Here is a 17,500-nt window from a genome sequence, read left to right as displayed (position 1 = left end):
CCACCCCCTCTCTCTCACTCCCTCTCCCTCTCCCCTCTCTCTCCAGCAAACTGATACTTTGTCATGTATGAAGTTTGTCCTCTCTCTCTCTCCCTCTCCAGCAGCATGATGGCCACTTCACAGTGGTCCAGCTGGTGGGGATGCTGCATGGCATGGCGTCAGGGATGACCTACCTGTCTGACTTGGGCTACGTGCACCGTGACCTGGCCGCTCGCAACATCCTGGTAGATGAGGGTATGGTGTGTAAGGTGTCTGACTTCGGCCTGTCCAGAGTCCTAGAGGACCACCCCGAGCCTGCATATAACACCATGGTAAGGAGTGTGTGTGTGTGTGTGTGTGTTTAACTTCAGTCCATAGGGTCCTGGTTCATAGAAGTGTACTATATAGGGGATAGACTTCAGTCCATAGGGTCCTGGTTAATAGAAGTGTACTATATAGGGGATAGACTTCAGTCCATAGGGCCCTGGTTAATATAAGTGTACTATATAGGGGTTAGACTTCAGTCCATAGGGCCCTGGTTAATAGAAGTGTACTATATAGGGGATAGACTTCAATCCATAGGGCCCTGGTTAATAGAAGTATACTATATAGGGGATAGACTTCAGTCCACAGGGCCCTGGTTAATAGAAGTGTACTATATAGGGGATAGACTTCAGTCCATAGGGTCCTAGTTAATAGAAGTATACTATATAGGGGATAGACTTCAGTCCATAGGGTCCTGGTTAATAGAAGTGTACTATATAGGGGATAGACTTCAGTCCATAGGGTCCTAGTTAATAGAAGTATACTATATAGGGGATAGACTTCAGTCCATAGGGTCCTGGTTAATAGAAGTGTACTATATAGGGGATAGACTTCAGTCCATAGGGCCCTGGTTAATAGAAGTGTACTATATAGGGGATAGACTTCAGTCCATAGGGCCCTGGTTAATAGAAGTGTACTATATAGGGGGTAGACTTCAGTCCATAGGGTCCTGGTTAATAGATGTGTACTATATAGGGGATAGACTTCAGTCCATAGGGCCCTGGTTAATAGAAGTGTACTATATAGGGGATAGACTTCAGTCCATAGGGTCCTAGTTAATAGAAGTATACTATATAGGGGATAGACTTCAGTCCATAGGGTCCTGGTTAATAGAAGTGTATTATATAGGGGATAGACTTCAGTCCATAGGGCCCTGGTTAATAGAAGTATACTATATAGGGGGTAGACCTCAGTCCATAGGGCCCTGGTTAATAGAAGTGTACTATATAGGGGATAGACTTCAGTCCATAGGGTCCTAGTTAATAGAAGTGTACTATATAGGGGGTAGACTTCAGTCCATAGGGTCCTGGTTAATAGAAGTGTACTATATAGGGGATAGACTTCAGTCCATAGGGCCCTGGTTAATATAAGTATACTATATAGGGGGTAGACTTCAGTCCATAGGGCCCTGGTTAATAGAAGTGTACTATATAGGGGGTAGACTTCAGTCCATAGGGTCCTGGTTAATAGAAGTGTACTATATAGGGGATAGACTTCAGTCCATAGGGCCCTGGTTAATAGAAGTGTACTATATAGGGGATAGACTTCAGTCCATAGGGCCCTGGTTAATAGAAGTGTACTATATAGGGGTTAGAATACAGTCCATAGGGTCCCAGTTAATAGAAGTGTACTATATAGGGGATAGACTTCAGTCCATAGGACCCTGGTTAATAGAAGTGTACTATATAGGGGATAGACTTCAGCCCATAGGGTCCTGGTTAATAGAAGTGTACTATATAGGGGGTAGACTTCAGTCCATAGGGCCCTGGTTAATAGAAGTGTACTATATAGGGGATAGACTTCAGTCCATAGGGCCCTGGTTAATAGAAGTGTACTATATAGGGGTTAGACTTCAGTCCATAGGGCCCTGGTTAATAGAAGTGTACTATATAGGGGATAGACTTCAGTCCATAGGGCCCTGGTTAATAGAAGTGTACTATATAGGGGGTAGACTTCAGTCCATAGGGCCCTGGTTAATAGAAGTGTACTATATAGGGGATAGACTTCAGTCCATAGGGCCCTGGTTAATAGAAGTGTACTATATAGGGGATAGACTTCAGTCCATAGGGCCCTGGTTAATAGAAGTGTACTATATAGGGGTTAGACTTCAGTCCATAGGGCCCTGGTTAATAGAAGTGTACTATATAGGGGATAGACTTCAGTCCATAGGGCCCTGGTTAATAGAAGTGTACTATATAGGGGATAGACTTCAGTCCATAGGGTCCTAGTTAATAGAAGTATACTATATAGGGGATAGACTTCAGTCCATAGGGTCCTAGTTAATATAAGTGTACTATATAGGGGATAGACTTCAGTCCATAGGGTCCTGGTTAATAGAAGTGTACTATATAGGGGATAGACTTCAGTCCATAGGGCCCTGGTTAATAGAAGTGTACTATATGGGGGATAGACTTCAGTCCATAGGGCCCTGGTTAATAGAAGTGTACTATATAGGGGTTCGACTTCAGTCCATAGGGCCCTGGTTAATAGAAGTGTACTATATAGGGGATAGACTTCAGTCCATAGGGCCCTGGTTAATAGAAGTGTACTATATAGGGGATAGACTTCAGTCCATAGGGTCCTAGTTAATAGAAGTATACTATATAGGGGATAGACTTCAGTCCATAGGGTCCTAGTTAATATAAGTATACTATATAGGGGATAGACTTCAGTCCATAGGGTCCTGGTTAATAGAAGTGTACTATATAGGGGGTAGACTTCAGTCCATAGGGTCCTGGTTAATAGAAGTGTACTATATAGGGGATAGACTTCAGTCCATAGGGCCCTGGTTAATAGAAGTGTACTATATAGGGGATAGACTTCAGTCCATAGGGCCCTGGTTAATAGAAGTGTACTATATAGTTGCTGTTTGACCCAGGTTTTATTTCTGTCCTCTGTCCAGGGGGATAAGATCCCGGTGCGTTGGACAGCTCCCGAGGCCATCACCTACAGGAAGTTCTCTATATAGTTGCTGTTTGACCCAGGTTTTATTTCTGTCCTCTGTCCAGGGGGATAAGATCCCGGTGCGTTGTACAGCTCCCGAGGCCATCACCTACAGGAAGTTCTCTATATAGTTGCTGTTTGACCCAGGTTTTATTTCTGTCCTCTGTCCAGGGGGATAAGATCCCGGTGCGTTGGACAGCTCCCGAGGCCATCACCTACAGGAAGTTCTCTTCAGCCTCCGACGTCTGGAGCTACGGCATCGTCATGTGGGAAGTGATGTCGTACGGGGAGAGACCTTACTGGGAGATGTCCAATCAGGATGTGAGTTATAATGTTCTGTTATTCCCTCTTGTCCCATCAGGATGTGAGTTCTAATGTTATGTTATTCCCTGTTGTCCAATCAGGATGTGAGTTATGGTTTTCTGTTATTCCCTCTTGTCCAGTCAGGATGTGAGTTAAGGATGTTCTGCTATTCCCTCTTGTCCAATCAGGATGTGAGTTCTAATGTTATGTTATTCCGTCTTGTCCAATCAGGATGGGAGTTCTAATGTTCTTTTATTCCCTTGTGTCCAATCAGGATGTGAGTTATGGTGTTCTGTTATTCCCTCTTGTCCAATCAGGATGTGAGTTATGGTGTTCTGCTATTCCCTCTTGTCCAATCAGGATGTGAGTTATGGTGTTCTGCTATTCCCTCTTGTCCAATCAGGATGTGAGTTATGGTGTTCTGTTATTCCCTCTTGTCCAATCAGGATATGAGTTATGGTGTTCTGTTATTCCCTCTTGTCCAATCAGGATGTGAGTTATGGTGTTCTGTTATTCCCTCTTGTCCAATCTGGATGTGAGTTATGGTGTTCTGTTATTCCCTCTTGTCCAATCAGGATGTGAGTTATGGTGTTCTGTTATTCCCTGTTGTCCAATCAGCATGTGAGTTATGGTGTTCTGCTATTCCCTCTTGTCCAATCAGGATGTGAGTTATGGTGTTCTGCTATTCTCTCTTGTCCAATCAGGATGTGAGTTATGGTGTTCTGTTATTCCCTCTTGTCCAATCAGGATGTGAGTTATGGTGTTCTGCTATTCCCTCTTGTCCAATCAGGATGTGAGTTATGGTGTTCTGCTATTCCCTCTTGTCCAATCAGGATGTGAGTTATGGTGTTCTGCTATTCCCTCTTGTCCAATCAGGATGTGAGTTATGGTATTCTATGGCCAAATCCCAAATGGACCCTTAGTCCCTCTGAGAGGATCTGACAGGTTTTAGCATTATGGTAATAGTAGATCTATCCTGCTCTCTGATAGGCTAGGTGGAAGTTTCATCATCATTTGGAACTCTACATGGTCACTCCATGCTGACAAGTGTAACCTGTGACCTCTTCCCTGGCAGGTGATCCTATCTATAGAGGAGGGTTACCGTCTCCCTGTCCCCATGGACTGTCCTGTGGTTCTACATTACAGGTGATCCTGTCTATAGAGGAGGGTTACCGTCTCCCTGTCCCCATGGACTGTCCTGTGGTTCTACACCAGTTGATGCTCCACTGCTGGCAGAAGGAGAGAGGGCAGAGACCTCACTTCAACAGCCTGGTCTCCTTCCTGGATAAACTCATCAGGAACCCCACTAGTCTACTGACACTGGTGGACAACAGGTAACCCCTGACCCTAACCTCTGACCCTTATCCCTAACCCTGGAACCTGATATCTGATCCTAACCCCTGACCCTAACCCCTGCCACTAACCTCTGACCCTTATCCCTGACCCTAACCCTTACCTCTGACTCTAACCCTTACCCTGACAGCTGAGCCTAAACCTTTCCCCTAACCTCTGACCCTAATCTCTGACCCTAACCCCTGACCCTAACCCCTGACCTTAAACCCTGAGCCTAAACCCTGACCCCTAACTTCTGACCCTAACCCTGATCCCTGAACCTCTGACCCTAACCCTAACCCCTAACCTTAAGCCCTGACCCTAAACCCTGAGCCTAAACCCTGACCCCTAACTTCTAACCCTGATCCCTAACCCCTGACCCTAACCCTGACCCTAACCTCTGACCTTAACCCTGATCCCTAACCTCTGACCCTAACCCTGATCCCTGACCCTAACCTCTGACCCTGAACGCTGACCCTAACACTGACCCCTGACCCCTAACCCTAAGCCCAGTAGTTAGATAACACTAGTGGACCACGTACACAGATGAGAACAACCAATCAACCAATCCATAGACAAACATCCAGGGGTTAGGGTCAGAGGTCAACCTCCCATCTACATTTCAGGTTCGACGGACAATAAAGTGTCATTGTATCGACTGTAGGGATGTTAACGGTTAACCGTTAATCGGTTAGCCGCCGGAAATACGTTTGAGCGCTCGTGTATGTTATTTATCACACAGAATACAGTACATAGTCTAGATAGAGCAGTAGTATATAGTACATAGTCTAGATAGAGGAGCAGAATACAGTACATTGTCTAGGTAGAGGGGCAGAATACAGTACATAGTCTAGATAGAGTAGTAGTATACAGTACATAGTCTAGTTAGAGGAGCAGAATACAGTACATTGTCTAGGTAGAGGAGCAGAATACAGTACATAGTCTAGATAGAGGAGCAGAATACAGTACATTGTCTAGGTAGAGGAGCAGAATACAGTACATAGTCTAGATAGAGGAGCAGAATACAGTACATTGTCTAGGTAGAGGAGCAGAATACAGTACATAGTCTAGTTATAGGAGCAGAATACAGTACATAGTCTAGATAGAGGAGCAGAATACAGTACATTGTCTAGTTATAGGAGGAGCAGAATACAGTACATAGTCTAGTTAGAGGAGCAGAATACAGTACATAGTCTAGTTAGAGGAGCAGAATACAGTACATAGTCTAGTTAGAGGAGCAGAATACAGTACATAGTCTAGATAGAGGAGGAGCAGAATACAGTACATAGTCTAGATAGAGGAGCAGAATACAGTACATAGTCTAGATAGAGGAGCAGAATACAGTACATAGTCTAGTTAGAGGAGCAGTATACAGTACATAGTCTAGATAGAGGAGGAGCAGAATACAGTACATAGTCTAGATAGAGGAGGAGCAGAATACAGTACATAGTCTAGATAGAGGAGGAGCAGAATACAGTACATAGTCTAGATAGAGGAGCAGAATACAGTACATAGTCTAGTTAGAGGAGCAGAATACAGTACATAGTCTAGATAGAGGAGCAGAATACAGTACATAGTCTAGATAGAGGAGCAGAATACAGTACATAGTCTAGTTAGAGGAGCAGAATACAGTACATAGTCTAGTTAGAGGAGCAGAATACAGTACATAGTCTAGATAGAGGAGCAGAATACAGTACATAGTCTAGTTAGAGGAGCAGAATACAGTACATAGTCTAGATAGAGGAGCAGTATACAGTACATAGTCTAGTTAGAGGAGGAGCAGAATACAGTACATAGTCTAGATAGAGGAGCAGAATACAGTACATAGTCTAGTTAGAGGAGCAGAATACAGTACATAGTCTAGTTAGAGGAGCAGAACAGGAGCAGAATACAGTACATAGTCTAGTTAGAGGAGCAGAATACAGTACATAGTCTAGTTATAGGAGCATAATACAGTACATAGTCTAGATAGAGGAGCAGAATACAGTACATAGTCTAGATAGAGGAGCAGAACAGGAGCAGAATACAGTACATAGTCTAGTTAGAGGAGCAGAATACAGTACATAGTCTAGATAGAGGAGCAGAATACAGTACATAGTCTAGTTAGAGGAGCAGAATACAGTACATAGTCTAGATAGAGGAGCAGAACAGGAGCAGAATACAGTACATAGTCTAGTTAGAGGAGCAGAATACAGTACATAGTCTAGATAGAGGAGCAGAATACAGTACATAGTCTAGATAGAGGAGCAGAACACAGTACATAGTCTAGATAGAGGAGCAGAACACAGTACATAGTCTAGTTAGAGGAGCAGAATACAGTACATAGTCTAGTTAGAGGAGCAGAATACAGTACATAGTCTAGTTAGAGGAGTAGTAGAATACAGTACATAGTCTAGATAGAGGAGCAGAATACAGTATATAGTCTAGTTATAGGAGCAGAATACAGTACATAGTCTAGTTAGAGGAGCAGTATACAGTACATAGTCTAGATAGAGGAGGAGCAGAATACAGTACATAGTCTAGTTAGAGGAGGAGCAGAATACAGTACATAGTCTAGTTAGAGGAGCAGAATACAGTACATAGTCTAGTTAGAGGAGCAGAATACAGTACATAGTCTAGTTAGAGGAGCAGAATACAGTACATAGTCTAGTTAGAGGAGCAGAATACAGTACATAGTCTAGTTAGAGGAGCAGTATACAGTACATAGTCTAGTTAGAGGAGGAGCAGAATACAGTACATAGTCTAGTTAGAGGAGCAGAATACAGTACATAGTCTAGTTAGAGGAGCAGAATACAGTACATAGTCTAGTTAGAGGAGGAGCAGAATACAGTACATAGTCTAGTTAGAGGAGGAGCAGAATACAGTACATAGTCTAGTTAGAGGAGCAGAATACAGTACATAGTCTAGATAGAGGAGAAGAATACAGTACATAATCTAGATAGAGGAGTAGTATACAGTACATAGTCTAGTTAGAGGAGCAGAATACAGTACATAGTCTAGATAGAGGAGCAGAATACAGTACATAGTCTAGATAGAGGAGCAGAATACAGTACATAGTCTAGATAGAGGAGCAGAATACAGTACATAGTCTAGATAGAGGAGCAGAATACAGTACATAGTCTAGATAGAGGAGCAGAATACAGTACATAGTCTAGTTAGAGGAGTAGTAGAATACAGTACATAGTCTAGTTAGAGGAGCAGAATACAGTACATAGTCTAGATAGAGGAGCAGAATACAGTACATAGTCTAGTTAGAGGAGTAGTAGAATACAGTACATAGTCTAGTTAGAGGAGCAGAATACAGTACATAGTCTAGTTAGAGGAGCAGTATACAGTACATAGTCTAGTTAGAGGAGGAGCAGAATGCAGTACATAGTCTAGTTAGAGGAGGAGCAGAATACAGTACATAGTCTAGTTAGAGGAGCAGAATACAGTACATAGTCTAGTTAGAGGAGCAGTATACAGTACATAGTCTAGTTAGAGGAGGAGCAGAATACAGTACATAGTCTAGTTAGAGGAGCAGAATACAGTACATAGTCTAGTTAGAGGAGCAGTATACAGTACATAGTCTAGTTAGAGGAGGAGCAGAATACAGTACATAGTCTAGTTAGAGGAGGAGCAGAATACAGTACATAGTCTAGTTAGAGGAGCAGAATACAGTACATAGTCTAGATAGAGGAGAAGAATACAGTACATAGTCTAGATAGAGGAGTAGTATACAGTACATAGTCTAGTTAGAGGAGCAGAATACAGTACATAGTCTAGATAGAGGAGCAGAATACAGTACATAGTCTAGATAGAGGAGCAGAATACAGTACATAGTCTAGATAGAGGAGCAGAATACAGTACATAGTCTAGTTAGAGGAGTAGTAGAATACAGTACATAGTCTAGTTAGAGGAGCAGAATACAGTACATAGTCTAGATAGAGGAGCAGAATACAGTACATAGTCTAGTTAGAGGAGTAGTAGAATACAGTACATAGTCTAGTTAGAGGAGCAGAATACAGTACATAGTCTAGTTAGAGGAGCAGTATACAGTACATAGTCTAGTTAGAGGAGGAGCAGAATGCAGTACATAGTCTAGTTAGAGGAGCAGAATACAGTACATAGTCTAGATAGAGGAGCAGAATACAGTACATAGTCTAGATAGAGGAGCAGAATACAGTACATAGTCTAGATAGAGGAGCAGAATACAGTACATAGTCTAGATAGAGGAGCAGAATACAGTACATAGTCTAGATAGAGGAGCAGAATACAGTACATAGTCTAGTTAGAGGAGTAGTAGAATACAGTACAAAGTCTAGTTAGAGGAGCAGAATACAGTACATAGTCTAGATAGAGGAGCAGAATACAGTACATAGTCTAGTTAGAGGAGTAGTAGAATACAGTACATAGTCTAGTTAGAGGAGCAGAATACAGTACATAGTCTAGATAGAGGAGCAGAATACAGTACATAGTCTAGATAGAGGAGGAGCAGAATACAGTACATAGTCTAGTTAGAGGAGCAGAATACAGGACATAGTCTAGTTAGAGGAGCAGAATACAGTACATAGTCTAGATAGAGGAGCAGAATACAGTACATAGTCTAGATAGAGGAGCAGAATACAGTACATAGTCTAGTTAGAGGAGCAGAACAGGAGCAGAATACAGGACATAGTCTAGTTAGAGGAGCAGAATACAGTACATAGTCTAGATAGAGGAGCAGAATACAGTACATAGTCTAGATAGAGGAGGAGCAGAATACAGTACATAGTCTAGTTAGAGGAGCAGAATACAGTACATAGTCTAGATAGAGGAGCAGAATACAGTACATAGTCTAGATAGAGGAGGAGCAGAATACAGGACATAGTCTAGATAGAGGAGCAGAACAGGAGCAGAATACAGTACATAGTCTAGTTAGAGGAGCAGAATACAGGACATAGTCTAGTTAGAGGAGCAGAATACAGGACATAGTCTAGATAGAGGAGCAGAATACAGTACATAGTCTAGTTAGAGGAGCAGAATACAGTACATAGTCTAGATAGAGGAGCAGAATACAGTACATAGTCTAGATAGAGGAGGAGCAGAATACAGGACATAGTCTAGATAGAGGAGCAGAATACAGGACATAGTCTAGATAGAGCAGCAGAATACAGTACATAGTCTAGTTAGAGTAGTAGTTTACAGTACATCGTCTAGTTATAGGAGCAGAATATCCTGTCAGACAGCACCAGAGCAATGTGCTCTGTTCCCAGTTATTGGTCAGCCCAGTCATTGGTCGGCCCAGTTATTGGTCAGCCCAGTTATTGGTCAGCCCAGTCATTGGTCAGCCCAGTCTCGTTGGCCAGCCCAGTTATTGGTCAGCCCAGTTATTGGTCGGCCCAGTTATTGGTCGGCCCAGTCATTGGTCGGCCCAGTTATTGGTCAGCCCAGTTATTGGTCGGCCCAGTTATTGGTCAGCCCAGTTATTGGTCGGCCCAGTTATTGGTCAGCCCAGTTATTGGTCGGCCCAGTCATTGGTCAGCCCAGTCTCGTTGGCCAGCCCAGTCATTGGTCAGCCCAGTCTCGTTGGCCAGCCCAGTCATTGGTCAGCCCAGTCTCGTTGGCCAGCCCAGTCATTGGTCGGCCCAGTCTCGTTGGTCAGCCCAGTTATTGGTCGGCCCAGTCATTGGTCAGCCCAGTCTCGTTGGCCAGCCCAGTCATTGGTCAGCCCAGTCTCGTTGGCCAGCCCAGTCATTGGTCAGCCCAGTCTCGTTGTCCAGCCCAGTCATTGGTCAGCCCAGTCTCGTTGGCCAGCCCAGTCATTGGTCAGCCCAGTCATTGGTCAGCCCAGTCATTGGTCGGCCCAGTCATTGGTCAGCCCAGTCTCGTTGGCCAGCCCAGTCATTGGTCAGCCCAGTCATTGGTCAGCCCAGTCTCGTTGGCCAGCCCAGTCATTGGTCAGCCCAGTCTCGTTGGCCAGCCCAGTCATTGGTCAGCCCAGTCTCGTTGGCCAGCCCAGTCATTGGTCAGCCCAGTCATTGGTCAGCCCAGTCTCGTTGGCCAGCCCAGTCATTGGTCAGCCCAGTCTCGTTGGCCAGCCCAGTCATTGGTCAGCCCAGTCTCGTTGGCCAGCCCAGTCATTGGTCAGCCCAGTCTCGTTGGCCAGCCCAGTCATTGGTCAGCCCAGTCTCATTGGTCAGCCCAGTCTCGTTGGCCAGCCCAGTCATTGGTCAGCCCAGTCTCGTTGGCCAGCCCAGTCTCATTGGTCAGCCCAGTCTCGTTGGCCAGCCCAGTCACTGCTCAACAAATAACCATTCTAAATTCAATCTCAAATTAAAAAGAGCCACTATTTTTTATTTCTCAATCTCAACTCGGAATGAAAGCTTGATTCCCATTCGCCATTCGTGTTCATAGGCTATAATGGGATCTTGGGGCAGTATAATTGTTTGAAACCTTGAAACATTTAACTTCAGTTCAATTAATAAGGCATGTCTAGCCTCGAGGCCTGGCCAATATCCATCCGTAGAAACTTAGAGGCAGTTATTATATAAAGACTTCCTCATAGTATTATTTCTCACCAGCATTTCACATCAACTTTCTTTCGTTGTCCAGAAGCCAAAGGCACCATCCTGGTCATATTATCAACCCATCCTGGTTATATTATCAACCCATCCTGGTCATATTATCAACCGATCCTGGCCATATTATCAACCCATCCTGGTCATATTATCAACCCATCCTGGTCGTATTATCAACCCATCCTGGTCGTATTATCAACCCATCCTGGTCATATTATCAACCCATCCTGGTCATATTATCAACCCATCCTGGTTATATTATCAACCCATCCTGGTTATATTATCAACCCATCCTGGTCGTATTATCAACCCATCCTGGTTATATTATCAACCCATCCTGGTCGTATTATCAACCCATCCTGGTCGTATTATCAACCCATCCTGGTCGTATTATCAACCCATCCTGGTCATATTATCAACCCATCCTGGTCATATTATCAACCCATCCTGGTCGTATTATCAACCCATCCTGGTTATATTATCAACCCATCCTGGTCATATTATCAACCCATCCTGGTCGTATTATCAACCCATCCTGGTCGTATTATCAACCCATCCTGGTCATATTATCAACCCATCCTGGTCATATTATCAACCCATCCTGGTCGTATTATCAACCCATCCTGGTCATATTATCAACCCATCCTGGTCGTATTATCAACCCATCCTGGTCGTATTATCAACCCATCCTGGTCATATTATCAACCCATCCTGGTCGTATTATCAACCCATATTAACAACCCATCCTGGTTATAGTATCAACCCATCCTGGTCATATTATCAACCCATCCTGGTCGTATTATCAACCCTAAGCATTTGGCTGGCCTATTAGCATCTAGTAACCTAAGCATTCGGCTGGCCTGTTAGCAGCTAGTAACCTAAGCATTTGGCTGGCCTGTTAGGAGCTAGTAACCTAAGCATTTGGCTGGCCTGTTAGGAGCTAGTAACCTAAGCGTTTGGCTGGCCTGTTAGCAGCTAGTAACCTAAGCATTTGGCTGCCCTATTAGGAGCTAGTAACCTAAGCATTTGGCTGGCCTGTTAGCAGCTAGTAACCTAAGCATTTGGCTGGCCTGTTAGCAGCTAGTAACCTAAGCATTTGGCTGGCCTGTTAGGAGCTAGTAACCTAAGCGTTTGGCTGGCCTGTTAGCAGCTAGTAACCTAAGCATTTGGCTGCCCTATTAGGAGCTAGTAACCTAAGCATTTGGCTGGCCTGTTAGCAGCTAGTAACCTAAGCATTTGGCTGGCCTGTTAGCAGCTAGTAACCTAAGCATTTGGCTGGCCTGTTAGCAGCTAGTAACCTAAGCATGTGGCTGGCCTGTTAGCAGCTAGTAACCTAAGCATGTGGCTGGCCTGTTAGCAGCTAGTAACCTAAGCATTTGGCTGCCCTATTAGGAGCTAGTAACCTAAGCGTTTGGCTCCACCAGCTCAGTCTCTCATATCTCCCATTTCTCTTCCTCTCTGTATCGACTCAGTTTTCCAGAATCACTGGAGGACGTGCCGGACTACCCTCTGTTCATCTCCATCGGTGATTGGCTGGACTCCATCAAGATGAGCCAATACAAGAACCAGTTCCTGGCAGCAGGGTTCACCACCCTGGACTCTGTCTCCACCATGAGTATAGAGTGAGTGGATCAGGAGATGCCGGCTGCTTCCCAAATAGCAGCCTATTCCCTGTATTCTGACCAGAGATTATTTATTTAATCAATACAACTTCAATCTACTGTGTATTATTGAGTTCATCTATTTTTACAATACAAAAGCACCCACATACAAACTAACATCACAAACATCCACAACATCACCCTGCCCAAGACCCTCACCAACATCACCCAGCCCAAGACCCTCACCAACATCACCCAGCCCAAGACCCTCACCAACATCACCCAGCCCAAGACCCTCACCAACATCACCCTGCCCAAGACCCTCACCAACATCACCCAGCCAAGACCCTCACCAACGTCACCCAGCCCAGCCCCTCACCAACATCACCCTGCCCAGACCCTCACCAACATCACCCTGCCCAAGACCCTCACCAACATCACCCTGCCCAAGACCCTCACCAACATCACCCTGCCCAAGACCCTCACCAACATCACCCTGCCCAGACCCTCACCAACATCCACAATATCACCCTGCCCAGACCCTCACCAACATCACCCTGCCCAGACCCTCACCAACATCACCCTGCCCTGCCCAGCCCCTCACCAACATCACCCTGCCCAGCCCCTCACCAACATCACCCTGCCCAGACCCTCACCAACATCACCCTGCCCAAGACCCTCACCAACATCACCCAGCCCAGGTCCTCACCAACATCATCCTGCCCAGCCCCTCACCAACATCACCCTGTCCAGCCCCTCGCCAACATCACCCTGCCCTGCCCAGCCCCTCACCAACATCACCCTGCCCAGCCCCTCACCAACATCCACAACATCACCCTGCCCAGCCCCTCACCAACATCCACAACATCACCCTGCCCAGACCCTCACCAACATCCACAACATCATCCTGCTCAGACCCTCACCAACATCACCCTGCCCAGACCCTCACCAACATCACCCTGCCCAGCCCCTCACCAACATCACCCTGCTCAGACCCTCACCAACATCACCCTGCCCAGACCCTCACCAACATCACCCTGCCCAGCCCCTCAGCAACATCCACAACATCACCCTGCCCAGACCCTCACCAACATCACCCTGTCCAGCCCCTCACCAACATCACCCTGCCCTGCCCAGCCCCTCACCAACATCACCCTGCCCAGACCCTCACCAACATCCACAACATCACCCTGCCCAGACCCTCACCAACATCCACAACATCACCCTGCCCAGCCCCTCACCAACATCACCCTGCCCAGACCCTCACCAACATCCACAACATCACCCTGCCCAGACCCTCACCAACATCACCCTGCCCAGACCCTCACCAACATCCACAACATCACCCTGCCCAGCCCCTCACCAACATCACCCTGCCCAGACCCTCACCAACATCCACAACATCACCCTGCCCAGCCCCTCACCAACATCCACAACATCACCCTGCCCAGACCCTCACCAACATCCACAACATCATCCTGCCCAGACCCTCACCAACATCCACAACATCACCCTGCCCAGACCCTCACCAACATCCACAACATCACCCTGCCCAGACCCTCACCAACATCACCCTGCCCAGACCCTCACCAACATCACCCTGCCCAGACCCTTCCCAGCCCCTCACCAACATCACCCTGCCCAGCCTCTCACCAACATCACCCTGCCCTGCCCAGCCCCTCACCAACATCACCCTGCCCAGCCCCTCACCAACATCACCCTGCCCAGCCCCTCACCAACATCACCCTGCCCAGCCCTCACCAACATCGCCCAGACCCTCACCAACATCACCCTGCCCTGCCCAGCCCCTCACCAACATCACCCTGCCCAGCCCCTCACCAACATCACCCTTCCCAGCCCCTCACCAACATCACCCTGCCCAGACCCTCACCAACATCACCCTGCCCTGCCCAGCCCCTCACCAACATCACCCTGCCCAGACCCTCACCAACATCACCCTGCCCAGACCCTCACCAACATCACCCTGCCCTGCCCAGCCCCTCACCAACATCACCCTGCCCAGCCCCTCATCAACATCCACAACATCACCCTGCCCAGACCCTCACCAACATTCACAACATCATCCTGCCCAGACCCTCACCAAAATCCACAACATCACCCTACCCAGACATTCACCAACATCCACCACATCACCCTGCCCAGACCCTCACCAACATCACCCTGCCCAGACCCTCACCAATATCTATGACATTTGAAATGTTGTACCCAGACGGAGATAATCAATATGCGTTTTATAGTTACATCGATAACCAAAAGTGGACACACTCTACAGTTTCTAGAGCTCAATTTCCCAGATTTTGTAGACTAGTTTAATAGTGCTTAAAACCTCATCTTCATCAAATTATCCATTTAAGATACCAACTCAAAACCTACGTACGTCTACGAATGGGTGGTTTAAATTGTATCTAATTATATTCTCAGCATTACTTTATTAAATCTCTAGTAATTGATTATACACACGGACAATTTATCATAATTTCAAATCATTCACAGAATCCATATAAAACGTAAGAAATCTTAGGTGATCACCCACACAGGATTGGTCAGACGTTCACACAGAACTTTAAGGATTCAACCCACACAGGATTGGTCAGACGTTCACACAGAACTTTAAGGATTCAACCCACACAGGATTGGTCAGACGTTCACACAGAACTTTAAGGATTCAACCCACACAGGATTGGTCAGACGTTCACACAGAACTTTAAGGATTCAACCCACACAGGATTGGTCAGACGTTCACACAGAACTTTAAGGATTCAACCCACACAGAACTGGTCAGACGTTCACACAGAACATCAGAACATCCTTGAAAGGTTACTCACACAGAGTCAACCTACCCCGCTCACACAGAACGGTCCGACAACTATTACCTAGTGATCCCATAACAAAATACTCACACAGAGTAACCCAGGGCATACCTGGCTAGCACATTTGATATAATTGGAATTCACCACTTCTGAGGGTCACTTAGACAATCACACAGACACACAGAGTGAGGTCCTTCTTCCAATAGGGCTTCACCAAGTACCATGTTTCACACAGAACACACAGTCCCCTGGCCCCTCACCCCTACAGACCGCACCAATCCCCACTGTGATCAATCCAGTGTCAGGACAGATCTTGGTCACTCGCAACCGGACAGTGGCAGAGTATCTTTTGAGTCCACAAACTCCCAGATTACTCTCCTCTGACTCGGCCCTGCTTACGCCGCCATGGTGCCTTCCTTACAAAGGAATTCACGCTCAGAGTATACGTAACAGGCATATTTAAACAACTCGACTTCAAATCTGTGTGTGGTTTGCTCACCTTTTTCTTTAAAAAAACTCAGTTCGAGATGTGGTATCCCCTCGGCTTGCTTCCTCTCAGATCAAAGGTTGGTCCATCTGCTTCGTTCCCGAAGTGTGGTTTCCCTAAGATCCCAAGTTTAGGGGATCCCTCGTGCACGATATATTTACCTAGATCGTCAGGAACGGTCAGCGAGTGAAGATTTACATCCCTTCCTCGTCGCCAAATGTCGTGGAAATCCTAAACTAAGTTCCTATCTCGTTCTTGGTACCACTTAGGACTAAAAACATTACCTCATCCAATGGCATATATCAAATACACCCCCTCCTGGACAAGATCACAGAGAGACAGTGAGCCTCCTAGGCCATATACTAAATCAAGATAAGGGCAACCTCAGAGGGGACATGTCAATAGTTAGACACATTCCAATAAGAAGACAAGCCTAACCTCTCCCCAATGGGAAAAGGAACTAAACATACTTATGAAAATTATATAATTATATTATTATTATTTATAAATGTTACCTAAAGGATTCTGATTCTGCGTTTAGGAACCAAACTTCAGTTATTAAGTTAATCTAACTGATCAAATCAAATCAAATCAAATGTATTTATATAGCCCTTCGTACATCAGCTGATATCTCAAAGTGCTGTACAGAAACCCAGCCTAAAACCCCAAACAGCAAGCAATGCAGGTGTAGAAGCACGGTGTATCTCCTCTAAACAGTTAACCTAACTCATATAGTGTCTGTATCTCCTCTAAACAGTTAACCTAACTCATATAGTGTCTGTATCTCCTCTAAACAGTTAACCTAACTCATATAGTGTCTGTATCTCCTCTAAACAGTTAACCTAACTCATATAGTGTCTGTATCTCCTCTAAACAGTTAACCTAACTCATATAGTGTCTGTATCTCTTGTCCCCAGGGACATCAGGCGTATCGGTGTGTCTTTGATTGGCCACCAGAGGAGGATAGTGAGCAGCATTCAGAGTCTCCGTCTACAGTTCCTCACCGTCCAACACAACGGCTTCCACATCTAAACCAACCCCCAGAACGCTAGGACTGCACAGACAGACAGACAGGCCTGGGTGTGTTCATTCGGCACCGAACGGAAAAGAAAACAAACTGAAAACAGAGAGCGATTAGCTTAACTCGTTCAATAAGAAACTCTTGTTTCTAAAATTCTAGACGTTTCTCTCGGCGGACTGGTGAACTGTTACCCGTTGACTACAGTGGTTTTACCAAGGAGGCTTCTGTCCCTGATCCAGAAGACTTGAGATGGAGGAAGTTTCAGCCCACGTCCTGAACAGTACAGTGATTTTACCAAGGAGGCTTCTGTCCCTGATCCAGAAGACTTGAGATGGAGGAAGTTTCAGCCCACATCCTGAACAGTACAGTGATTTTACCAAGGAGGCTTCTGTCCCTGATCCAGAAGACTTGAGATGGAG

The 17,500-nt window shown here is 45.8% G+C and overlaps 1 pseudogene; it reads left to right on the top strand.

Moving 5' to 3' along the window:
- LOC135572488 (ephrin type-A receptor 6-like) overlaps nt 1–17,500 on the top strand; it is a 270,050-nt pseudogene that overhangs the window by 251,754 nt on the left and 796 nt on the right.

This window comes from Oncorhynchus nerka, linkage group LG2 (assembly GCF_034236695.1).
Source record: "Oncorhynchus nerka isolate Pitt River linkage group LG2, Oner_Uvic_2.0, whole genome shotgun sequence".
Classification (NCBI taxonomy): domain Eukaryota; kingdom Metazoa; phylum Chordata; class Actinopteri; order Salmoniformes; family Salmonidae; genus Oncorhynchus; species Oncorhynchus nerka.
The sequence above is the reverse complement of the archived record's forward strand: the minus strand, read 5'-3'. Positions and strand labels throughout refer to the sequence as shown.